This window comes from Bidens hawaiensis, unplaced genomic scaffold (genome assembly GCF_021521415.1).
Source record: "Bidens hawaiensis isolate Kalapana, Puna unplaced genomic scaffold, B.hawaiensis_p1.1 tig00045966_1, whole genome shotgun sequence".
Classification (NCBI taxonomy): domain Eukaryota; kingdom Viridiplantae; phylum Streptophyta; class Magnoliopsida; order Asterales; family Asteraceae; genus Bidens; species Bidens hawaiensis.
The window spans coordinates 928-24,085 of NW_027498179.1; the positions used below are offsets into that span (position 1 = coordinate 928).

Below are 23,158 nucleotides of genomic sequence, written 5' to 3' on the forward strand. Positions count from 1 at the left end.
GAGTCTCTTTGAGGTTAAATTTGTACATAAAAGTTTTCCTTTCGGTCAAAATTTTTGCACAAATTTAGGGGGAGAAAAGTAAAAAAAATTCAAAAAGAGTGTGTGTGCGTTTAATAAAAAAAAATATTATTTATGTCTTTCAAAATTCACTTTCGCTTAAAATCATGTAGGCTGCTCAAGTTTGAAGGACATATACTTGTATATGTTTGGTCTGGTGATCTACTTGTAGATTCAAAGAATAGCCATTCACCTAAAGACTGAAAGCATTTGGGGCGATTGTGATGTGTTTTTTATATGTTTTGAATTCTTTCACTTAAAATTATGACGGTAATTCGAAGTTGGAGGGACATGTATTTTCATATGTGTTTGGTCCTGTTAACCACTAGTGGTCATACGGGATAGCCATTTACCTGAAAACTAAAGAGTGACCGGGGTGAATGAGTTCTTAACATGTGTGTCTTCTGTAATTTTATGGGAAGTGATATATTTATTCGGTTAACAGCTTTTCAGAAGCTTCAAAACATTTTCAAATGAAAATTGATCCAACCTTTTGGAAAGTGATAGATAAATTGTTTTTGTGTGCCTAACGGGTGAAGTTATTAAGCTTAAAAGGCTCTAGAACAGTCATTGATATTGTATGGTAGCTTTCCATGGTGCGTAAAAGTTGAAGTGATATAAACTAAAAATTGCTAAACTTAATGTGGAGAGTCATTCTGAAGACAGGTGCATGTCTCAAGATACATCTCTCCGAATGATAGGCAGAAAAGCAATTACCCAGTCATACACGAGCCCATTAGTGTCTTGATCACCAAAAGTATTTTGTTTCTAAGTTTTTGCTCAAGTTATAAAAAAAAGGAGAAGAAAAATATATAATAAAAAATAAAAAAAAATTATTGTGAAGCAAAAATAAAATAGTCATATTTCAGAAGCTTAAAGGGTCAAACTAGAACTACAGAGATGGGGGCACAAAAATTAGTCCTGTCATGTCTCGAAGGAAAGGCCTGTAAGTCTGGATGGCTTGTAAGTCCAACGTTCAACCTAAAAGCTTAAATATTCTATTTGATTATCGATAAAAACTTTTGATCAAGCACTAGGGGGTTGGAGTCAAATTGGGGTGATCTGGGGAAAGCCAAATACGCTTTGAGAAGAGATAGGAGGCATCACAGGTCCATGAGTGATGTCCATCTAAGCTTTATGCCGAACTGAACTTTAATCATATCACTGATGCAATGAAAATCATGCTAAGTATGTTTTACCTGCTATCAACCTGTCTCTTTATGTCATAATAACGCTGAACATGAATCCTTGTGACAGCCTCTTAAACGATATGATTCCATGTTCGGATCTTTTCATAAAAGGCGGCGTTTTTATCAAAACTGAAATTTGATCCCTAATTTGCTAAATTATAAGAAGACCGGGTGATTAAATTTGTTTTATTTGTTGTTTTTGGTCTTAATTTATTTCATTTATTTTATTTTTACTTCTTGATTATTCTTGTCGAAACAAATGTGTTAAGAAATCGTTTTAAAATTTGTCTTCTGCTAATGATATATGATTTCGGTTATTGTGTTATAGTTGGTTCAGCTGTTATGATCTCATTTCAAGTCTTTTCAAGAAAATCATAAAAATTAGAAAAAATAAAAAAATTAAAAATTATGTCTGTCTTATTTTGTTTTATTTAATTGTTTTCAAAAAATATTTTGGTTGATCTTTCTATCAAAGTTGATTGTTCTTTCAAGACTGATTTCTTGCAATAGAAGCATATGAAGTATCTGAGACTCAAATTGGATGATGCTATGTGTAACACCCCGTAACCGCGGCGGAAACGTAAACGGGATGCAACAGACACGTCTGATATCAACAGCATTGCTTATAAAGAAAACACCACTACATTAATTTAAACGTATTACATTGTTCCGAGTTTCGTTACCGTCTAGGCGTTATCACATAAGTTTTACCGATAGTACATTCACATATTTAATACAAAATTTAGATCCTTAATCTTCCACAAAATAGCACACATCATCAAGCACGTATCACTCATTCCAATTTGGGTGTACCTAGAAAGCATGTAAAGAAAACGGGTCAACTACGAATAGTTGGTGAGTTTCACTAATTTAAGTAAACCACGACAAATCATTATAATAATCAAAAATTAGCGATGTAATTATGCTGAGCCCACAAGTGAAACCTCTGTTAACCCAGAAGCACACCCAAAACCCCTGGGGACACTGTTAACCCAGAAACACATTTAATAACCTCTGGGGACACTGTTAACCCAGAAACACATCTAATAACCTCTGGGGACACTGTTAACCCAGAAACGCATTTAATACCCTCTGGGGACACTCGTTAACCCAGAATCCCATTTAATAACCTCTGGGGACACTGTTAACCCAGAACACTGTTTCGGGCCTTACAATTTTAGCAACTCAGACAATTACCATCTTAATACATTACCGTACGATTCTCGTACAACAAACATTATATAAATACATTCATTTCCATGCGATCAGCATGTACTTAAACATTTTGATAGAAACATGCTTTCCGCCCCGGGAAAATACTTAAAACAGTTCAGTAAAAAGGGGCTCGTGAAACTCACCTTCTCGTGAGTCAGTATGTAATACAGTGAACAGCTATGAGCCTGAATCTGTAATATGATACCTAAGTCGTTACTATACAATTTCCATAAATTAAATCCGTGTCAACCGGTACATCTGGGGACACTGTTAACCCAGTACTGTACTCGATCCGGGGACAATGTTAACCCAGAGACACTTCTCAGGACTCAGATTGTGATATCTCTTAGAGTTTATCCGTCAAAATTATTATTATTATGTTTCCCCGTTTTGCGTGCCTAGCACGGTTATCCGTTCTTATGTTTCAAAAATGAGTTTGGTCGCACACGACCCGAAAATAGTGTTTGACTGATATTTTAGTTAAAGCCGTGAATTTAGAGCTCGGTTTAGACGCCCCGTTTGGCCGCGGGACCCGTTTCCGTTTTTAGGGTGCCGGAAACTGTTATTTCTGATAAAAATACCCAAATCATCCGAATTATTTTCGGATGATTTATTTTTACTTGATTAACTTAGTTTCATGAAAATGGTTCATTTTTAAGGTTTTTATACTCCAGTCAGCTCGCTTAGGCGAACTTTGCCGGTTTACGCGTTTTAAGCTTTAAAAGTTTGTTTTTATGTTCTTTTTAGCACAAATAATTATCCGTTTAGTCTCGGATCTTGAAATTTTGCACAAATCACTTTTTGACAGTAAGGAATTTTATAAAAATATTTCCAGAATTAATTTTTATATTTAACATTTATTTATCTATTTTTAAACGTCATTTAAACACCAAATATATCGAAAATACCAAACGACCTTAGAAAAATCCCAAATTTTTCTGAGATGACCCCTGCCATCCACATAGTTCCCTGTAATTTTTCCAGAACCAAAATCTCATTTTTCATGCCATTTTCACCAAAACCGTGCTAGAAAACCCTAGAACTCGTTTTACCGAAAAGGCTACTTAGACTTCTCTAACGGATCTGAAATTTTGTGTGTGACTTTTACATGTTATAAAAAGCTTATCTGGAATTTTCCAGAATTTGGCATGATGTTTAGCTATATTTCACCATTTTTAGCCAAAACCGAGCATTAAATTCACCAAATATTCATCCTTTGTCCAAAAATTACCAAATTTTCACAGATCTCATATTTTCATGTGTAGATCATCTCTGTGAAATTTCGTGACCCAAATCTAAGTCTATCACAATCTGTCTAAATCATATAAATCATACGAAAAACCGAACTACCTTGTGTTTCTAGCTTTAGATCGCCAAGATCTTGCTTTCTAGCCTTTGCTAGCAACTAGATATAACACCTACAAGCACCATAACACCACACCAAGCAAGTTACACCCACAATCAAGCCATTTTCTTCATGGTTTCGGTTAAGACATCAAAACAAAGATTTTAACCGTAAAAATTCGTTTTTGACTCTTTTAACGCTTTTCTTGGACCAAGATCCCTTGTATAACTTGTATACATCACTTGATCATGCAAGAATCGGTTTCATCTCGGGTTTTCACCCATTTTTCATTTGAAACCTCATTTTCTTATAAATGACTCGAGAAAAGAAGATGAACACGACTATAATCCGATCTTTACCTCGGTTTCTTGGTATAAATCAAAGGAAGTTGGATGAATGTTGAAGAGAGGATGATGAGGATTGTTGTTTGAGATGTAAAAAAAATAACAAGGATAAGGGGTTTTACCCCCTATATCCGATCGGAACCCCAAAGGGGTGGGGTGGGGCCCACTCCTTCATTCTTGGCCACACATTCGGATTGTGTAATCCGGATAATGTTGTGGATAATCTGGTTCAGTTCGTGTTTCGGTTAAACGTTTAATTCCGCTCAAAACGAGGCTAAAACGGTCGTTTTTCGGCTTAAAAAAAAGAATTTATATAAACCGATTTAAAGACTTTAAAAACTTAAACCATGACATGTATTAACTTAAAACGTCATATTATTAATGATTGCGCATCTTTTTCGGCTTGATCGTTCGTCTCTTGCTTGGTTTGATATTAAAGGTTTCGTTTAACGTACTGACGTACCATTAAATCGAAATCCTTTTTCTGTGCTATAACTCATTTATCCCGAAGCTTTAATACTTCGTAAACCTTACTAAACATCATATATTTCGTCTATAATGTAATCCCCGATTCGTTCGGGTTTCAATAACCGTTCATCGGTTAATCGTGATTCCAATACGACTAGCTGTACATTCGAGTATAATTCGTACCGTGAATCTTATATACTCGTATAAACACATTATAATTCATATATTCAGTATTAAATAACACATAAATGGTATATTCCGGCTAGGGTATACCTGAATTTGCCGGAATCGTTACACTATGAAAAGGGGGAGATGGTAGAGTATTAGATGCAGATTCTGAAGTTGCTGATCATGTTCAATGGGAGATGGTAGAGTATTGGATGCAGATGCTGAAGTTGCTAATCATGCTCTAGTAAAGATTCTGAAGATCTTGAAAGCATCAGTCTAAGGGCAAGATTGTTGGGTCATAAATTGGTTAGACTGATGCATATCAAAAGGCCACGACATGATCAAGACTAAAGTGATATAAACGAGGACGAGTTGAAGAATTACATTGGTGTAATACCGAAATACCTATGGATTTCGGTTAGACTAGTTTGAAGTGAAATAAACAAGAACGAAGCTACAAACCAAGGGGGTGATTGTTGGGTCCATATTTGGTGGTTTGTACTTAGTTCTATGTTTGTTGGGTTTGTTATTGGGCTATGTATGTAAACCGAGATCCTTATGGATCTCGGTGGGATTTGGGCTTCTCTTTGGGCTAGTATGTTGAGCACCCTATATATTGATCATATTGTATAGGGTTTAGATGTTGATCAATCAGTTGGTGAATAGCGAACACATTGAGAGCCACCATCTAGAGAGTGAGCAGAACTAGAGAGTTGTTCATTCCAAGTATTTCAAGTTCAAGTATTGTGTTATTTACTAGTTCGTGTTCTTGAATCACCGAGTGTTGGTATTCCGCACCAATACTCGTTTAGTTGATATCATATTGTAGTGATCCAGATTCGGGACTTACAATAATAATTTAAAGGAAAAATAAATTAGAAAAACAACAGCATGTCAACTTGAGTACATCACTAATTTTAATTTTATATATCAATCCACATCGTCAATAAAAAAACATTTAAAATATAAAAAACGACATGTTAGCATGTAACATATTGAATACGTAAAAAATATATGATTAGAACATTAAATTAAATTTAAATGGCCTAATTGAGACAAAGAAAAGAAGGAGTGACCTAATTAGAACATTAGGGAAACTTGGTTACTATTGTATGAGATATTCCCTATTATTAAAACAATAACGCTTGATGCGCTTATCTGTCTATGCATCCAAACTTCAAAAATCTTTGCCACCAATTTCAACCTTGTGTGTTCCATATAAAGAAGGTGGGCCAATTTGGGCGTTTCACTGCAAATTATTTTACCTGATCCAACAACATATGTAAGAAATAAAACAATGTCTAACAAAACTTAATTTGTTCATGCTTGTACCCCATGATCATTGTTGTATTCTACCTTTGACTTTGACCTCCCTTCCCCGCTATCATTTCTACATGTTGCTCAAGATACTCACTTCTGTTCATTCTGTTAGCCTGTTATTTATTATCCACATACCAAATACATTGACTTTTCATGGTCAAACCCTTAAAATCTTGATATAGAATCATTTTTGTTTAACCAGCTCTTTAAGTCAAATCAAGACATACCTGCTAATAGTGCGATCTTTTGCAAACCCGAGTTCGTTATCAACACAAATGTCATAATCGTCATTTTTTCTTGACCTTGACGAGGTTCTAGGGGCCCTACTTTGAGCATCAGAAATGGTCAAAATTCTTTCAAAAAGTTCTAAAGGAGTCCCCTCGGCTGTACACATTAGTCTTGCCTTATTCTCATACATTACCTGTTGTATAGTATTCATCATTATTCTTATTACAAGTAAGCACATTATGAAGTTTTACTACCAAAAATCAGCAAGAATATACTAACGTCGACAAGAGTGACAAATCGATAGGCTGCTGTTCTGTTGTGGAGTCCAAATATTGGCACATTATCCAACGCCAAGGTATGAAATTTTTCTGTCATTAGAATTATTAAACGTCATTATAAAGTAAAAGTAATTATTTAATTAAGATATCATATTAATTGATTTATTTAATGCCTAGCCCAAAATAGTCAGCAGCACCAAGAGGTTTGTCATAAAGTTCCTCAAAAGGAAAATATGCACCTCCATTAGCACCCAACGGAACCTATGCATCACACACAATAAGTAAAATAAAGTTGCTTTTATAAATTTCATATAACATAAACTAATATTAATAAATTGGACATACTTGTAATTTTTGACCCATACCAACTTCCACTTCGTGGGGCTGAGGCGTATGTTGTTCCCCAACCAACTTTTTAAACTCTTGCATAAGAAAATCGGACTCACTCTTTACGAAGTAGAAACCTCTTTAGCCGAAGTTTAAAGTAAAACAATACAGGATTAAAGTTAAAACATATATTCTTCAAAAAGATAATATTTTTAAAAATAAAAAGAGATCGAAAAATTTTGCATTTTTATCGAGGTTCTCCTCCGATAATCTATATTAACAAACCAATTTCATGTATTACACATCTTTCCTGCATCCATGAAACAAAAACATGATAACTAACAAGAAAAAATGGGTAAAAAAGTCATAATAATGAAATTACCTTAGGGGTGGCGATAAATGGTAGAAACAGGTCTCTTTGCAATCCACCTTTGAAGAAGCATGCAGCTAGTCCTGGATAGGCTAGACTGATGGTTCCACAGGATACGGGTCAAATAACGAATAACACTATGGTATAAGCTCGGCTCAACTAGTCCTGCAACGGAAACTTGCAAAACAGAACACCGTGAGCTCGTTACGGGAAGGACAAGTATGTAACCACCCTCCGGCATGAGAATAAGTACAGCTCTTCGAGAGAGAAAGTATTGTACGTGATTGATGTAATATGTGAAGTGTGAATTAATACCTTGTGATGACGGAGAGGGTATTTATAGCCGGTGGTTAGGGGGAATATTATTGGTACAACTATCCCCTTCTAGAAGATGCTTTTTGTAACAAACTAGACACGTGTCCGCATATGATAGGACGAGACAACTGGCCATGTGCACGGTTATAACAACCTTGCCAGTTGTCCTTTCTTAATTGGTTGTTATATCACGTGCTTTCCAAGAAAGGATATTTGCGTAAATCTTCTAGAAGGAAGTTGGTTACAACTAATTTGCTGACGTCACTCTTTAGTCATCTTCTCATACGAAAGAAACACCCTGCGGATGACTTATGAGGGAGTCCTGATCGATCCACAGATAGCCTCTGGAGTTTTCCTTTGGTTTTCCCCCGACTTAAGTTATGCGGGTGATGGGAATGTTTTGCGAGTGGCTTATGAGAAAATCCTATATGACCCGCAACTATCCTTTCATAGGTATTTGAATCTTTTCACTACCCTACCCCTATAAATCCCCCGGTCCATTGTTTCTTCTGCGTGAAGTTTTATGCGGTTGTAATTTTGGACTTAAGATATTTTATGGGGGTTTTGAATTTTTTGCGTGTGCTTTTGGAGATATTTCTTTTTGAAGATAAACATAGAAAAGGACGATGTGAAAGGCCTACAGGATCCGTATGGTGATGTGACGTCTGTGCCGGCTGTCAACAGTACCCTACTGTACCTCCTTTTTCGCTTTTTCTGTTTTCCCGCATGATGTGGCGTATTCTTACTGGACTCTTTGTTTTCTCTCTCCACTATAACCTTCCCATCGCATTAACTGCGATGGGTATAAATAGGTCTCTTGGGTTCTTTTTGAATCTTTTATCGCCTTTGTTTCTTCATCTTCTCGATTATTTCTCTCAATTTCAAGAGTGTTATCCACCGTACCTTTGTTTGTTACCTTCGATTGTCCCATTGCTCATTGCTTTCCATTATCGTCTGACATGATGGCCGGTGATAAGAAGGCTTCAGCCTCACCAACCGTAGAGTCTATCGAGATCAGTTGGAAACGATCTCAGTATGAGAAAATCATATCTACATATGGTATAGCACCGTAATGGGGTCCGAAGTACCCTGTTTCCGGATCTACTGTTAACAAGCCTCCGGCAGGCAAGATGGCCCTGTACCCGGAGTAATTTACAACTGGGTATCTTAGGTTTTCGATAACCAAGTTTATGGGTAACGTTATTATTGGCCATGGATCCATTTATCCCAACTCCACCCGTTTGGTCTCATGCGAATTCGTCACTTCGAATTCATTTGCAGAGGCAATAATATTGTGCCTATGATGGACAAGTTTGTTGTCTTTTAAAAGATGAATGTGTGAGGTAGCTGGTTTAAATGATCCACTACATCGAAAGGAGTTGTTGGTGTTGAGCCTCCCTGCAGTGCATATGAGTGGAAGACAAAATTCTTCTAGATTTCTAAAAAGGTGGTTCCCATAGCCATGGTGCACCATCCGCTTAACAAGAAGTTTCCAATTGTACAGCTTGCTCGTCACGAAGGACAAGCACGGTTTAACACGCTAACTCAAACTCCAACCCCTATGTAGGCCATCTTTGAGAGTGCCCTTGTATGAGCTGGTATGAGCTGCATCTATCTGTATCCTGAGTTTAAGCCCTTTTTCTGGATGGTGGACGAGAGTATGTATCTACTTAATTATTTTGTCATCCTCGTTCTAAATCGTTTCTTTTAAGTGTTTTCCTCATGCGGTGATTGTAAGTGAGGTATAGTGCTGAACACACTTTTTGACAAGACAGTAGGTTGTACGCAGAAACTCCCGTGTGATCCAGCTTCCCTCCCGATCTTGGACACGTCGAGGGACCATTTCTTGTACCCAAAATACTTGCGGCCTGAACCCGTGGTTTCATAAGCAGTCTTTCAACTAGGTTCATTTTCTTTGAACCCGCATCCTTTGAATGCCTTAACTTCAAACGGGATGATCGTGCTACTGTCCTCAAGCGACGAATCATCACCCCGTGAAGAGCATCATCTTGATGATACGACTGATACTTCGGCTATTATGCGTGCTTTGGCAAATCTTAAGCGTAAGAGGTAACATCGTTCCTCTAAGTCTGGTGAGGTGGATGAAACCTACGCCGACACTGAAGAGGAACCAGCGAAGAAGAAGCGGGCAGCCGGCCCTAAAAAAAAGAAAATCAGTCTTGAAGATCGGGTCAAAGAAATGTCCATGGGATCACTTCCAAGTAAGCTATTGTTTCCATAAAACTTAACACAATTTCTTTTATATCCTTGACTTTTGACATATTCTTTACCATCCGCAAAGATGACAGTTGCACTGGATCAAGGTGTAACAATCCAGGAACCTCCATCTCCTCCGCAAATAGTTATTATCTATGATGACACTCCTGATTCCTAGGGGAAGGACCCGGTACAAGATGTAGAGAGTCCAGAAACAGAGGAGTCCTCGCACAAATCACCACATTCTCTCTCGCGTTCTCCTCCACATTTCTCACATTCCTCACAACTGCATCAATTAGGTGGTGGGGGCACATCTTACACCCAACATTGTTTAGAATCTAGAAGGTTCCACCGTCCTTCTGATGCTGATTAATATGGGATGGCCAATCCTGGAGAGGACGATCACTTGCACATACCGCGCTGGACCTTAATCCAAGGGTCACGCTTTACCGACACGAAAGTCTGTGCTGAGTTTCTCAGTCATGGAATCCCGCCAGCGGAACATGCGTTTTAGCGTGGTCTTTCACGCCATGATCTTGCCCGCAACTTTAACTTTATCATGGCCAACACTGTGGAAAGCGGGCAAGAGATCTTACAGGAATGGCTCTCCATGGGAGATAAATGGGGTGAAATGACAAGGCAGGTAGAGGAGGCGAACAAGGCTGCCAAGGACCAGCGTTTGGAAGTTAACACTGCGAAGTAGAAGCTGAAAGATGCTGAGATCGCCCTTCGATTGAAGAAATATCAGAAAGTTGCTTCTGCTCGCTCATGGGAAGCGGCATGCAAAAAGCAGAATACTATTCTTGCTGCTGCCCGTGAGGAGACCAAGCGAAAAGAAACCGATCTGGCTAAAGCCTTGGAAGCCAATGCTGCTATGGAGAATCAGGTTACCAACCAAAGTAATCTGATTCAATCATATGATGAGGAGGCTAAGTTGTGGAAGGAACATGCGGAGGAGATGGAGAAACATGCGAGAGAGTTGAGGGCTGATAATATCAAACTCGCGGAAGAGTATAAGTAATTGGAGAAGAAAGCCAAGCGGGTTGAGGATGAGAAGCAATGGTTAATGTCTGAGGGTCTTTCTCAGGTAAATTATCTTCCTTCACAGAATTCCTTTCTTTACTATTGTTATAGATATTTACTACTATTCTTCTCATCTAATAGGTGATTGACCACATCAAAGACGGGTAAGAGTTGGGTGATTGTCTTGTTGTGTTGCTCAATATTTCTTCTCTGGCTGGCCGCAAGGTCAGTTTTGATGAAGGTGTTGAGTATATGAAAACGCAACACCCACTTGAAGAACACCCACTGCATGACTGCAACGTAGGAGCGGAATACAGCAGGAGGATGAAAGAATACGATGATCTATCGTTCCCTCTTCAAGATATGATCCCTGAATTCGCCGCGGATGAAAATGGTGTTTAGCATCTCAAGGAATACTTAAGAGGGTCTTCAGAAGACACACACACACCTCCTACTTCTCTAAAACCAGATACTCCGCAAGAGCTAGATCAAGAAGGGCCTCAAGCTCAAGAAAAAGTAGAATAGGATTTTATATTCTGATAGTTTAGAGGCCTCTTTGTACTTGAAACTCTTGTAATCCTCTTTTGATATATATATGAGGCACTTTTCCTTTTCACTTTGTTTTATTGTTATAAATAATATGAGTGTCATTTAGGATCTTCATAAATGTCAATAAAGGATTGCTTAAACAATGCTATGTCACGCATGTCACTTTTGGTCCGCAAGCTAGGTATGAGCTTAATGACACGAGGTTCACATCTGGAACGTAGGCTAGGTATAAGTTTGATGAAACACGGGCCACTTCTTGCACTCAGGCCATGTATATGTTTAATGATACGCGAGTCACTTCTGACACTCGGGCCATGTATAAGTGTAATGACACTTGGGTCACTTTTGGAACGCATGCTAGGTATAAGTTTAATGACACATGGGTCACTTCTGGCACACGGGAAAGGTATAAGTTTAATGACACGCGGGTCACTTCTGGCACGCAGGCCAGGTATAATAATAATTTGTATGCAAAACATATCGCGAGTAAACAATTTCTTAAAAAGAAGTGGCGTGCAAGCTTGTTTACAATATAACATTGAACATGACATGATACGCAGATCACCTTCAACTAAATATGGCACGGTTGCCGAAAATAGAAAAATAAATGTCAATCTGTTGAAACAACGCGCATACCCTTCATATGTAGCATTTTTTAAACTGGGCGATGTTTAGTGTTCTTGGAATTTCGGTTCCATCCAACTTCTCTAACTTTTAAGTGCCTTTAGATTAAACTTCTTTAACTCGATATGGCCCTTCCCAAGTTGGAGCTAGTATGCCTGGAGGCTCTTGCCTTGATGCTTCGTTATTGTGAAAGACAAAATCTCCCGCATGGAACTTGCAGATTTTGACATTTGAAGCTGTCGTTTATAATTATGCTCCCAAATGAGTGCTAACTCACGTCGTTCTTTAAAGAGATTAAGATTCAGACGCAGTTCTTCCTCATTGTTGATGACAGTCAACATTCTTGCGGATGGAATTTCGATCTCCACTGGAAACATGGCTTCAGTACCATATGTTAAACTGAAAGGCGTTTCTGATTTGCTCGCCTTCTTTTGGGTTAGAAAGGCCCATAGTACATGAGGCAGTTCGTCAACTCACCAGGTTCGCTTGGTTCCAAGTCTTGACTTGATTCCATCTTTATTACTTCTAATTGCTCTTTCAAATTGACCATTGGCCTACAGGTGAGCCACTGATGTGAAAACTTGGTTTATTTGCAACTCTTTCAGCCATGCCTGTAACCCGCCATTCGCAAATTGAGTCCCATTGCCACTGACTAATGTTTATGGAAGGCTAAAGCGCCAGATAATAAACTCCCAGAAGATTTTTTTCACACTTGCAGCAGTGATTAAAGCGACTGGCTTAGCTGCAATCCATTTGGTAAAATAATCGATTGCCACGATTAAAAATTTGACGCATCCCGGGCCTTTGGAAATGGTCCCATGATATCGATTGCCTATTTCTGGAACGACCATGCGGATGATACTGGCACCAATTCATTTTTTAGCCTCAAGGTATTAGGTGCATGTCGCTGGCATTAATAACATTTTCTAATTTCAGCCATTGCGTCAACGTGCATCCCTGGCCAGTAATATCCCGCGTTCATCAATTTAGCCACAACCATTCGGGGCCCGCGTCTAAGCCACATATTCCTTCATGAATTTCTCTTATTAGATAGTTGGCGTCTTCCGCATCAACACATCTAAGGAGCATGCCTAATAATGATCTACGATAAACTACCCCATCTTGAAATTGATAATTTAATGCCTTGTGTCGAATCTTTTGGGCTGCTGATTTTTCTTCTAGGAGTATCCCGGATGACAAATATGCAAAAATTGGGGTCATCCAAGATTCGACTCCTGTCTGTATGACCAGCACCTGGTGTTGCAGGACAAAAGGATGGTCTAAAACTTCAATGCAGATGTCTTTAGTAAAGTGTTCAAATTTGTGGAAGCCAACTTGGTCAAAGCATCGGCAGATTTGTTCTCACTTCTTTTAAAGTGAATGACTTTACAAGATGTTACACAGAAGTATGAGTTTCTTCGTTTGAGATAAGTATGATGCCATCGCTTCATTCTTAGCTTCATAAGACCCATTAATTTGTCCCGTAATTAGCATTGAAACAACACGCGCTTCCAAATGTTGTACACCAAGCTTCTTGGCAATCCGCAATCATGCCAAGAATGCTCCATACTCCGCTTCATTATTGGTACTTTTGAAATCCAACTTGATAGCATAAGTGAACTCGTGACCCTCTGGATTGACCAACTGAAGACCCGCTTCAAAACCTTCACCACTTGATGCATCATCCATGAACAATGATCACACTTGATCTTGTTTCGATGGTGTAGGATTTTGTTGTTCAATCAAACATTCTTTTTCTTTATTCTGCGGGACCTATGTGACAAAATCTGCTAATACTTGTCCCTTGATTGCAGGTTTTGTTTCTACTCAATCGTGTGTTCGACTAACTCAATAGCCCATTTTTCCAACCATTCAGATAATTCAAGTTTGCTTAAAACACTCTTCAATTTGTACCCTGTCAAAACGTTGATTGGGTGCCCTTGAAAGTATTTGTGGAGGCGTCTGGCTGCATAAACTAAGGCCAAAACCAACTTTTTAAGCATTGAATATCTTGTCTCAGCATCTATCAACGTTCTGCTAACATAATAAATCGGTGTTTGAACAGTTTTCCTATATGTTAATAGTACTGCTCCAACGGCAATATCTGCCGCTGAAAGGTACAAGGTTAATTGTTCTCCTGCTTGTGGTGCGGACAATGTAGGCAATTCCATTAAACATTTTTAAACCTCCACAAACGCTTGCTCAGCTTCTCTAGTCCACTTGAAGTGTGATTTCTTCAAACAGTTTCTTAATGTTGACACAAAAGTAAAAGATTTAGCCGCATGATTGGCTAGAAATCTATTTAATACCACCAATCTTCCATTCAACGTTTGTACTTCCTTGAGGGAAGAAGGTGAAGGCATGCAGGCAATTGCTTGGACCTTATCCGGGTTAGCCTTGAAACCCTCACTTGTAACTATTACACACAAAAATTTTCCTTCTTCCATCCCAAAAGAACATTTACTAGGATTAAGTTTCATGTTGATCTTTCTCAGATTGTTGAATGTTTCTTCAATATCTTTTAACATTTGATCCTCCTTAACACTTTTTATTACGAAGTCATCCATATAAACCTCCAAATTGTGCCCAATTTGTTATTTAAAGGCTTCATCCATTAGCCGCTGGTATGTTGCTCTCACATTTTTCAGCCCAAAGGGCATCATTTTATAACAAAATGTGCCTTGGTCTGTGCGGAATGTAGTTTTATCCTCATCTCCACCTGCCATGCGCATCTGATGATACCCCTTGTAAGCATCAAGGAATCATTTAAATCTAAACGGTGCAACCGCATCGACTTAGATCAATTTATGGCAAAGGGTGGGCACACCTTGTTTAAATCCATGAAATCGATACACACCCTCCATGTCCCATTACTTTTGGGTACAATCACTGGATTTGCTACCCATGTTTAATAATATATTTCTCTGATGATCCCGGCATGCAATAAATATTGAACTTGTTCGTTCATTGCCTTTATTTGTTTAGGATCCATATTCCGCTTCTTTTGGACGATTGGAGTGAACACTGGATTGACCCGCAACTTATGTTCTGCAATTTCTCTTGGAACACCTGTCATGTATGCGGGTTTCCAGGCTAACACATCCAAGTTTTTTTTACTAAAAACTGCTTCAAAAATAATAGGACCGATTGTGATTGTTTGTTCCGGAAACTTTGGGTTCATCGCCCATTTCTCTGACTTTGTTCTTTCCACCATTTTTGGAGTTTTACTCGGTTTCGAACTCAATGTTGTGAAGCAATGTTTATTAACGCGGATGTTTGCCACGCCCGTGCGTGTCAGGACTCCTACTGCACCATGAGATGTTGATGGATTGGCATTGAAGTCACCAATTACCTCTCTTCCCAAGATTATATCAGCCTTTGACTTGGCTGGCAAGACCAGAAATTCTACCTCCTTAGTCCGCAAATGAATGCCATCACTGAGAGTAACCGCGAAAGAAATTACCCCTCGCGAATGCATTACTTCATAACCAAATCTAGACACCGGCGCATGAATGGGTTTCAACCTCGCCTTGTCCTCTTCATCCAACTGTTCAGAACATTGTTCGTACATGATATCAGACATACTCCCTGTATCAAAGAAGACGTAATGAGATCTATAGTGTCCAATCGAGTCAGTAGTTATCAGCGAGTACTTCATACATGGGCCTCCTTTGACCCACAAAAACACAACAAGTTCGCTCTTTCACTCTTCATAATCAACCTCCTACCTTTTGTATTCGCAGAGTTTTCCTTCTTGGATCATGTGGACATTTAAATCCTTAACCTGCTTTTTAGGCGGGCCAGAGTTGACTTGTGCAGGTGGTTTGTGGGTCTCCTGCCTTACATTTTTCAGCAAATGCTCTAACTTTCCTTACTTGATCGCTTGTTCAATCTAATTTCTGAGACTAACACAATCATCGGTGTGATGATCAATATCATTGTGGAACGTACACTACTTATTAGGATTCAAATGTGTTCTATTCATAAGTGGTGGTGGTTTTCTTAAATTCACATTTTCTGTAGTTAAAATCTCCAAAGGAGTTTTTGTAAACGGAGTCCATTTATTATTATCTTGCCCAGATTATGATCCTTATTCTTGTTACCAATCAATGTTCTCGTATATGGCTGTTTTGAATTTCTACGGACGGTTGGAGTCTAGACTAGATTGAACCCCGCACTGGTCTATTCACCCACGTATTCTTGAATTCCACCTTTGTTGTCTGTTTAGAGCTTTTAGACCCCAAAGTTTTCTCTGTTCTAGCAAAACGTTTTGCTGCAGACATGATTTCATCCCAAGTTTTGGGCACACCTTCTTTCCCAGTTAAACATATGATTATGGCCCCACTCCGCACATTTTTACGGAAAGCCCATGCAACATATCTTCACTAATTCCACCTATGTTCAAAATCTCATCATTAAATCGAGTAATGAAATCTTCAATAGATTCATTGTCTCGCCTAATGACATCCAAAATTTCATACAGGTCCTGCGTTTTTTTTTCTATTGACTGAAATGTTGTGAGAACTTAGCTTACCAAATCATCCCAATTTTTGATCTGACCAACTGGTAACTTCTCGAACCACTCACGAGCAGCCCCCGTCAATGTTAAGCAAACATATGACACCAGTAAGGAAGAGTCCAACCGCTGACTCCTCCTACCGCAATGAAATTGAGAAAATGATCACTCGGATCCGTTATCCATTACACTTTCCCAAGTTAGTAGGAATTTTCACATTAACAGGAAACGGAGCTGTAGCAATACGCGGGACAAATTTTGACTTTTCCGCGAATGCTGCGGGACGATATGGCTTTGTAAAATCTTCTTCCGCATCGCTACAGTACTCAGTGTGCCTGATTATCGCACGCGGGCGACTAGTCTCTTCCCTACCATACACTTGACTATCATCACTAAAATAACTGGCCTTATCACGGCTATACATAGGATCTCTTCTTCTAGAAGCATGACTCTGATCGTACTCAGTTCTGTGGGAGTTTGCCAGCATAACTTGACGATCTCTGTCACGAATTCTCTTGTAACATCCCAAAATTTCTAAAAATAATAGTAAACATATTATTTACTTACAGTAGGAAAAGTTACTTGGACTAGTAGATAAATAATTAAAGAGATATGGGTATGGACTTAGATTAGAAAGGAATGAAGATAGACCATGGGATCAAGCCCATGACCCATAGTATATAAACCATAATCACCCATTAATCCATTCATTTTCACATGTTCCTTAAACCATAAAAAACACACACTTAGATCTCTCTCATCCTACTTTCTCTCTCTAGCGGAAACAACCAAGAAAACTCTAGCATCGATCCGAGGTACTGATAGTATGATAATGTATGGATCCAAACCCGCTAGATCTAGTCGCGAAACGACGAGCCAACACCCTAAACCATTAAAGTCATGAGATCCAGATGGAATTGGGTATGAACCGGTCAAAAGATGAGCTTAGGGGTCACCCTAGCTCAGATCTGGATCAAATGGGACGAAAAACGGTGAAAACGGTGTAAAATGGGGTAAAATACGTTTTTTCGGCCACCGCCCCGGTTTTTCGGTACGGCGGCGCCGGAAAGGCGGCGTACGAGAATAAGGTAATGTCACAGAATGTTTATGACGTTCTCTGACCTAACCCTAATTCGTTAGCGGGGAAATGACGAACTATTAGTGATTCGTTAAAGGGGGAATAACAAACTAGCAGTAATTCGTTATGCCTATTCGTTAAGAAGAGATAACGAACTAGAAGTAGTTCGATAAGCCATTCGTTAAGTAATTCGTTAACGGAGAACTGAGGAATGAACCCCAGTTCATTATAGAAAGTTAGTTCGTTATCAAAAGACCAGTTCATTATAAAGGGTCATTCGTTATAAAGGCCAATTCATTATATGGGCCAGTTTGTTATAAGTTAAGAAGTAACGAATGAACCTCAATCGTTAACGAACTGGATAACGAATTAACTTTGAAAGAATGACATAAAGGTCTCTGGACTTAAGATAAAATTGATTAATTACAAAGGAGCCCTCGAACTTTATGAGTTAGCAAATAAAATAATAATTTAAAATCTTAATGCAAAATGTGTTAAGACAGTTAATAGAAATAAATTTTTTCAAGTTGTCCTGGCAGCTCGACCCTAGCCAGGGGCTCTGCCCCTTGAACCTTATTAGGGGCTGCCGCCCCTAGACCCCGCTGCCTGGGGCGCTGCCCCCGGACCCCCGTTCGTTGTGGGTTATAATTAAACTAGAAAAACAATATGGGGAGTGATAGTTAACTGATACGTGTAATTGTTATACAGTTAGTCGCGCATAGCTAAAGAAAGGGATAACTATTAACGATGAACGTAACCGAGTTCAGGTGAGTTTCTATCCCCACTTCCTTGTTATGTTTTCGGGCTGTGTGCATACTCGATGTGAAGTGTGAATACACTTACCTTGAGTGGTAAGTGTATTCTATAATGTTTGATGTATTCTATAATGTTTGATGTATATATATATATATATATATATAGAGACGTTATGAATGGATGTCGGTCGATGCGTGAACGATCTTCAGATATTGCACGTATCGCCAAAGAGAATGATTGCCAGGTGATGAGCAGTGTATATGAATGTTATGTTGTGACTTGTTTATTATAAGGAGTGTGTTGTAGGCACGTCAAGTTAGAGTGTGATAGAAGTGGTAACAAGTTGGTAAGGGTGTAAGTGGCATGACGATAGTACGTGGTAGGGTAAGCCTATACGTATCGTCGTTATTAAGTGGCACAACGACAGTACGTGGGAGGAAAAGCCTACGTGCCTTCGTTATATAAGTGGCAATACGTAAGTACGTGGGAGGTCAAGCCTCAAGGTGCTTCCGTAATTAAGTGGCTAAGATGTAGGGGCAGTAAAGAGGTTAGCGGTGAGGTGAGCAGGTTAGATGAACTACTATGTGTCTTCGGATACATATGTATATATAATGCATGAAATGGTTGTATGGTAAGTTGCCTGATTAACTAGAACTCACTCAGCGTAGCTAACTTTTAGTATGCACGTAGGTAAATATGTATAAGGAGCTAGCATGATAACGACACATGGCAAGGATTGAATGACTGGCATCTGAAGGTGGAAGAAATGATGTTTTAAATGTGATGTATTATGATACGTTTTTAAAGGCAAGTTGTATGTTTTGTAACGAATGATTGAAGTTAACAATTCCGCAAAAAGTTTTAATTAACTCTGATTTGTAGAACGGTTTTCATGAGTAAATCCGACTTGAAATGTAGGGCACCGATAACGGGGCCTTACATCTCTCCTCCATCTCTTCCTCAGAAAATACCTCAGTTCTGACACTCTCTCGCATCTGACTCCACCTAATTGTCGAGGGAGGGGATGGAGATATGGATGGAACATCTTCGTACGTCAACGTTTGTGCATGGATTCTTTTCTCCCGTAACATACGCTCTTATTCAACGATACATTTTTCTTGTTGCAATTGTAACCACTCTTATGGAGATCTGAACTTATCAGATCTAAGGATTTGATGATCAGACCTCGTCGGAGGAGAAGTACTAGATCTAGATTCTGACGAATCCTTCGAGTCTCCATTGTCACATAAATCTCCAGGAGTTGGACCTGTAGGTGCCACAAACCCGGCCAGAAGCTTTATTACCGCCTGAGTTTCCATCGGACCTTGATGAGATTGACTCATACCACCTAAAACAAACAAAAAATCTGTAATTATAGCACAAACACGGATGTCGACAATGAAGAAGCATGAATCTAAACCCGGATAAGCTAGACTGATGGTTCCACATGATACATGTCAAATAACGAATAACACTATGGTATAAGCTCGGCTTAACAAGTCTGGCAACGAAAACTTGCAAAAAAGAACACCGTGATCTCGTTATAGGAAGGACAAGTTGGGGTGTCTTTCCGTAACCACCATCCGACGTGAGAATAAGTACATCTCTTCGAGAGAGAAACTATTGTAAGTGATTGGTGTAATATGTGAAGTGTGAATAAATACCTTGTGATGATGGAGAGGGTATTTATAGCCGATGGTTATTGGGAATATTATTGGTACAACCTTCCCCTTCTAAAAGATGCTCTTTATAACAAACTAGTGAGACGTGTCCTCATATGATAGAGCGAGAAAACTGGCCTTGTGCACGGTTATAACAACCTTGCCATTTGTCCTTTCTTAATTGGTTGTTACATCACGTGCTTTCCAAGAAAGGATCTTCGCGTAAAGCTTCTAGAAGGAAGTTAGTTACAACTGATTTGCCGACGTCACTCTTTAGTCATCTTCGCATACGAAGGATACACCCTGCGGATGACTTTTTAGGGAGTCCTGATCGACCCGCAGATAGCCTCAGGAGTTTTCCTTTGGTTTTCCTCTGACTTAAGTTATGCGGGTGATGGAATGTTCTGTGGGTGGCTTCTGAGGACGTCCAAGATGACCCGCAACTATCCTTTCATGGGTATTTGAATCTTTTCACTACCCTACCTCTATAATCTTCATAAAGATTGTCGGGAGCATGGTTTGATGTAGTAACAAGTATCTATACTTCCATCACAAATACAAAAATAAACCGTTCAGCTTTATTTTAAACTTATAATGGAACACAAGTAAGAAATCAGAAAATGTACAAATTGTTAGTAATTTACAGCACCATTGTTCAATAGACGGCTGAATAAACAGTTTAGTATTAAAGCATCGACAACATCATTAACCTACAAATAACATAAGCGGAAAGATAATCAACAACCCGTAAAGTCAACGAAACCCTGGCCACAAAGTTGCGTATAATTTATGAAATTCCATCATACCATGAACTCTTCTAAGGATAATAAGATGAATTCATCCGATATCTCTCCCGCAACGACTTCAAGTGGATAAGACACACCTCTGTGTTTCAGAATTATGAATTACAACCATATTATTAAAGAATATTATAGTCATTTCTAAAAAAATTAACAAAAATTTCACCTCCATCAGTCTATCAACGAACTGAACGTTCAATAAACCATTCGGCTAGAAGTTCGTTTATTTAATAAACGAAAAATGAACTAAACTTTTTGTTCATTTAGTTAACGAACGAACATGAACACGTCTTGTTTTTTCATCTGTGTTCTTGAACGTTCATTTGAATTCGTTTATGCTCGTTCGTTTGCGTTCATTTATGTTCGTTGATATATATATATATATATTTAAACTTTTAGGCCCACTACAATCCTGTAAAACTAATTTGGCTTTGACAAGGTTCAGTGCAGGTCCTTAAATGCCCCCCCCCCCCCCCCCCCCACAAGTTCATAAACTTATAAATTTGATCGCGGGGGTTTACGATTAATAGGATGCATCAAGCAATTGTTTTATAACAACATTACATGAAAACCTAGAAAACGAACCCGATATGTACATGTGGCTCAGAATTTCCTTAGATATAAAGCAACCCGGACTTAAAACATGATTAAAATAACTTACCCAAACCGGCATGTCAACACCAATGATCTTCTAGCAATTAAACATTATTGCTGCAATCACAAAAAAAAATTGATTCATATTATATGTAAAAACAATGGCAAAACTAAACATTAAATATGAAGCCAGTTTATAGATGGAAAACCGTACCGCGTCAGCAAAAATAAAATCAAGCTCCTTGGTCAAATTCTTTCTTCAGTTCTCCAAAATTTCTTCACTGTATCCACAAACAAACCAGAGAAATTGAGCAATAATTCAAACCCAAATTTATTTAGATTAATTTGGTTTAATTTAGTTTATGCAATCTGTCTTCTGCTTAATACAAATCAACTATACAACGTAGTATATCACTCCAATCAAATTGATTACATCCACAAAAGCAAATCGAATAACAATGGCAAATCAAATTGACAAACCTTGGTGAAGATGCCAACATCACATTCAATTCCAAATTCTCGTTGAAGAACTGATCTGCATGTTATTCAAACATATTCTTAGAAGCACATAAGGCAAGCAAAATAGGAACATATAACAAATTAGGTACAAAATAGAAAGAAAAAGAAGAACATCTTACATGATAATACAGAGGTGCAAGAGCGTAAAAAATGATTACTTGATCTGGAGCCTACCTTCACCAATGCTTCAATCTCAGGTGTCTTTGTCATCGCTCTCATTTTCACCTCCACTTCACACAATTTCATTGAACCTATAAAATACGAATTGGTTTCGTTAGAGAGAGATAGGTTACCGATGAGCATAATAGCCATTCATTATAAAATCAATGGAAACAAAAACCACCTGTCAGGACTTCAATTAAAACTGAAATCAGCTGAATAACCATTCGTGCCTTAATCAAGTGCCAATAACAGCCGACGATAATTCATAAATCAATTAATAGCCTAGATGCTTTAAAGATGAAATTAACTGGGGATGCTAGGGCATTAAAATTACAATTAAAACAAATAATTACATAACGTATATAAAAGAATGTAATACATCTATGCACAATCTATACTAAAAATGCCATTTGAAATAAATTTGAAACTCGAATCATGTTTAAAGTTCTAACTTTCATTAGTTTGACATTTTAAAGTCAACACTTTGACCCCGTAACAAATTTGACGATAAGTCTATTTACATTCTCAAACTTTTAAAAATACCCAGATTTCCCATTTTTGACTCGTAACAAATTTTGACCTAAATGTAGTTAACTTGTACCAAACAATCTATTTACCAACTTTTAACCCATAAAAATCAAATTTAAGTTCCACAAAAAACCCAAAACAATATTTGATAAAAAAAACTAAGAAATTAAATATGATAAACTTTGTTATGTCAGAAAGTAATTGGTATATACTATCACTACATTTCACATATAATTACATAACGTATATGAAAATAGTGTATTGCATCTATGCTTATATATATACCATGTGTACATAGATTGATTTTATTTATATCACAAAATGATTTTTAATGAACTTAACAAAAAAATAGACGTGCAAAAATGTACCTAAGAGAAAATATATCGACTTTTAAGCATATATTAATAATTCAATGATTAAAAAAAGTACTTTATAAAATGAAAGCTTATTCGTGTTTTATTTTTCTTTATATTCTTCTACGATATACACAGTACAATATGTTAACG

At 38.1% G+C, this 23,158-nt stretch overlaps 1 pseudogene; it reads right to left on the bottom strand.

Annotated features, from left to right (window-relative positions):
• Window positions 1-6,334: 6,334 nt before the first annotated feature.
• Window positions 6,335-22,172, bottom strand: LOC143596027 (uncharacterized; annotated as a pseudogene).
• Between the last annotated feature and the right edge of the window lie 986 nt (window positions 22,173-23,158).